The sequence below is a fragment of the Chenopodium album genome, chromosome 9 (assembly GCF_948465745.1).
Source record: "Chenopodium album chromosome 9, dcCheAlbu1.1, whole genome shotgun sequence".
NCBI lineage: Eukaryota > Viridiplantae > Streptophyta > Magnoliopsida > Caryophyllales > Amaranthaceae > Chenopodium > Chenopodium album.
Genome location: NC_137842.1, coordinates 6275383 through 6279874, shown reverse-complemented (window position 1 = coordinate 6279874; position 4492 = coordinate 6275383). Strand labels below are relative to the sequence as shown.

Here is a 4492-nt window from a genome sequence, read left to right as displayed (position 1 = left end):
AACTCATACCTTAGGTGTGATGGTAGAGGTTTTAACTCTACCATTGGAACACCCTTACCTTCTCTTGAGGTAGCTATTTCCAAAGCATCCTTGCTTGTGATTCCCATGCATACTTGCTCAATGCTTTCTTCCGTACTTCCTTCAAGGATTTCTTCATACAATGTCATCTCCTTGCCTTGCTCACCTATCTTTTCCTTATTCAAAAGGACATTCTCAAGGGCATCATTAGTAGTGAGCAAGTGCTCATGCATAGAAGTCACAATAGAATCAATAGTATCAATCATCATACAATTATCAAGACTAGAGCTTGGATATTTCATGCTCTCATTCAAATCAAATTCTATCACCTCATCTCCTACTTTTAGTGAAATTTTATCACTTTTAACATCTATTAAAGCACCCAAAGTAGCAAGAAAAGGTCTTCCTAGAATTATTGGAATGTTAACATCTTCATCCATCTCTAACACAACAAAATCCGCCAGGATTACAAACTTCCCCACCCTTAGAGGAACATCCTCTACCTTACCCTTTGGGAATTTAATAGAGCGATCGGCCAAATGTAGGGTGATGTTGGTGGGTAGAAGTTCCCCTATCCCAAGTCTTTGGTATACCGAGTATGGCATTAGGCTAACACTAGCCCCTAGGTCGCACAAAGCATTATCAATTTGCATCTTGTATATTGCACATGGGATAGAAAAGTTACCCGGGTCTTTCAATTTGGGTGGCATCTTGTTCATGATAATTGCACTACAATTCTCGGTGAGACTCACCGTTTCAACCAACTCACACTTTCTCCTTCCACTCAAAATATCTTTCAAAAACCTAGCATAGTTAGGCATTTGCTTGATAGCATTGGTAAAAGGAATTAAAAGGTGAATTTGTTTCAATGTTTCAAGAAATTTTCCAAATTGCACATCTAATTTGTTTCTAACAAATTTGTGAGGATATGGTAGCTTTTGCAATTGTTTTGTTTTTCTCTCTTTTTCTCTTCTCTCTTCACTCTCTTTTTCAAAATCTTTCTCTTTCTCAAATTCTTTTTCTTTCTCACATTCTTTCTCTTTTTCATTCTCATGGTTTTGCTCTCTCTCTTGTTCAAAATCACTTTTAAGGGGAGGCTCACTCATGTTCATTCTCTCATTGCTTTTTTTAGGAACACTTTCTTCCAACACTTTACCACTCCTTGTTGATATAACATTTACGGGCCTCTTAGGATCTAGTCCTTGGGGTGGTAGTTTAGAAGTGCTAGTCCCTTCCTTCAAAGCATTGGCCAATTGAGAAATTTGTGTCTCAAGCATTTTATTATGGGTCATCACTTCACTAAATTTCTTTTCACTAGAGGCCATGAAAGTATTGAACATTTTAGTTTGATTTTCCATCATTTCCTCCAAGCTAGACCTACTATGTGGTGCTTGTGCATAGTAGTTGTCTTGGGAAGCCCTATTACCTCTAACATTCGAATTGGACGCATTTTGATTAGAAGAACCTCTATTATTATTGTTGTTCCAATTGTTCCGATTATTAGAGTTTCCCCCTTGGTGAAATTGCCCTTGATTCCCATAGTTTCCTTGATTATTATGATTATGGTTACCATAACCACCTTGTTGGTTGTAGTTACCTTGGGGATTTTGGTCCCTTTGGTTCCTATTTCCCCATTGATTTTGGTTATGGTAATCGTAATCATTTCCTCTTTGGTTATAGGAATTCCCCCCTTGTTCTCTTCGATTTGGTGGTAAGTATCTTTGATTGTCATTCCTATGTCTATTATCATAAGACAAGGCATTGACTTGTTCATTTTCATTTTCATTACCATCTTCGTATTGGGGTTGGGGTTGGGAATAATAATTACAAGAAGAGGTATCATGGTCATATGACCCACAATTTTCACAAAACAAACATCCATGAGGCATTTTATTAGAAGTAGAGGGAGAAGAGTTAGAATTCATACCTCTCCCCTTAGATTGGGAGGGATTCTCTTGTGTTGAACTAGAGGTCTCTAGTTTTGCCTTAATGGACGTCATCTCCTTTCCAAGGTTGGCGATTTGGGAAGTCAAATTGTTGATGGCATTAAGGTGATCAACGGAGTAAACCGCACTTCCTCCCTTGTTTAGAGACTCTCTCTTTCCTTCTTGCCAATCCATGTGGTGCCTCACCACATCCTCAATTATCTCTATGACTTGCTCCTCCGTCTTGTTCATAATCGGGCCACCCGCTCCCGCATCCAAGCTAGTCTTTCCTTGTGGGCTCAAGCCCCCATAGAAAATTTGAAGCACTTGATATGACGGAATTCCATGATGAGGGCACTCCCTTTGATATTCCTTGTATCGTTCCCATGCTTCATATATGGTTTCACTAGCTTTTTGACGGAAACCTTGGATCAAAGCCCTCGTCCCAAGTTCTCAAGGATTTAGGCCTCACCTCCTTCTCAAGCCATTCAAGAGCCTTTCCTATCAAAGAAAAAGGAAATAGCTTTAGTCTCACAAACTCTTGAGTTACCCCATTTACCTTGATCATGTTGCAATATTTTTCGAACTCGTTCAAGTGTGCAAGAGGGCTCTCATGTTTTCCTCCACTATATTGCCTCCTTTCAATCAAATTAATCATTGCGGGCCGAATCTCGAAGTCATTGGCTTGAGTAACGGGTGGAGCAATGTCGCTTGAAGCTCTATAAGCTCCCGGAGTTCCCAACTCCTTTAAAGGTCTTTGAGGTGGTGGTTCCGCGTCACCCATTTGATCTCGATCCTCCTCGAAATTGGTCTCTCTAGTTGGGGGAGTAGTAAACGGCCTAGAACCGGATCTCTTTCTCCTTTTATAAGTTTGCTCAATCTCGGGATCGTAAGGTACCAAGATCCTGTTATGAGTTCTACGCATACACTCTCAACAAACGCAATTAGTAACAAGGCTTCAAGTGTAGCCAAAAAGAAACAATCTTTTTGAATTTTTTTTTTGTTTTATGGTGAACTAGACTCAAGTAATCAATTAGCAATCAACAACACCGCTCCCCGACAACGGCGCCATTTTGAGCGCGGGGAAATTAGGTCGTTGACTAACCTCCTCACGGCCAAACAAAATTTATTATAATCCTAAACTAACCCCTAAACAAGTCTAGTGGTAAGTTCGGAGTCGAACCACAAGGAACGGTAATGTTAGATTGTTCTCGATCTAATGCTTAAGCTACACCGAAGTCGGTTTATGGATAGTGGACACTACAACTACACTAACACACATATAAAGAACAAATATAATAAAGTCTACTAGGGGTAAAGATCCACTTTGAACAATTAACAAGTTAATGAGAATCCATTTGAAAATCAATCATGCAAAGAAAGAATTTAAAATGGGAATTAATTACACTCAAGAGCAATCTCTCAAATTCCTAGCCTAGATCCCTCATTGACTAGGTGCATAGAAGAAATTTGCCCAATATACAATCAAATATAACAATTCTAATTCACAATCTCTTGTTAAACTAGAACTAATATGCAATTAAGTTTGCTATCATGGGAGATCAATCCAATCTAAAACAAACAATATGCCATCATCAATTCAATTAATTTAATCACACAATTATCATCAAATTTATCTCAAATAACTCAATTAACCATTACAAAGCTTCACTCAACACCTAGTAGAAGGAAACCTACTCAAACATGATTAACAAAGCAATTAAAGAAAGCATAAAGAGAAAAGAGAGTAAGAATGCTCATTGATATAAGATGGAGATCTTCAAATCATCAAATTCCTCCTTTGATTATCCAAAATCCATGAAAACCATTGTGTTTATCACTTTCTCTCTTTTAAATTTGAGAGTTTCTCTCTCTAAAAACCTAAAACTAATCTAAAAACTACTGAAGAAATGAATTCCCCCCTCTAAAATGAGCAAAAAAATCTATTTATACCCCTTACTAAATTGCATAGGAAGCTCCGCAAAAAGTCGAGCAGCGCGCAGAGGAGCGGGCGCTCCAATTTCGTGCACGGGCGCTCCTAGATGCAGCAAAGTATGGTAGAATTGTTTTAGAAAGTTTGGAGCGGGCGCTCCTCACAGGTGCGCGCCCGCTCCTCTCGAACTGGGCAAACTGCTCAGCTTCAAATGAGCATATCTCCCACGTTTTACATCGGAATTGAGCATATGACCTGTCGTTGGAAAGCTCTCGAGATAAGCTTTCATCTCCAATTAGAATCACCCCAAAATGTTTTGTAGATCAAAATATATAGGCGTTTGAAGTATGATCTTTGCAAATCAAGTGCACATTTCTTCATTACTTGTTCTTTTATGTTTTATATTTCTTCAATCTTGAGCAATGAACTTATCCAAGTGTTCCTAAACATAAGAGTAAACCAATAAAGTTTAATCTAATGTCATAAGCCACCAAAATATGCAAGAAAAGCCAAAATTGAGCAATAACAACATTTCACACACAAATATGACAAATGTAGTAAAACGTTATTAAAACCAAGTAAAAAGATAGAAAAACTATGAAAAACTAACTAGAAA

General features: G+C 38.2%; 1 non-coding gene across 1 annotated transcript; it reads left to right on the top strand.

The window, feature by feature from the left end:
* Nucleotides 1-2283: 2283 nt before the first annotated feature.
* On the top strand, nt 2284-2389 carry LOC145560900 (small nucleolar RNA R71). The gene has a single exon (XR_014093494.1). It is a non-coding gene; the product is annotated as a small nucleolar RNA R71 (small nucleolar RNA).
* Nucleotides 2390-4492: the final 2103 nt, after the last annotated feature.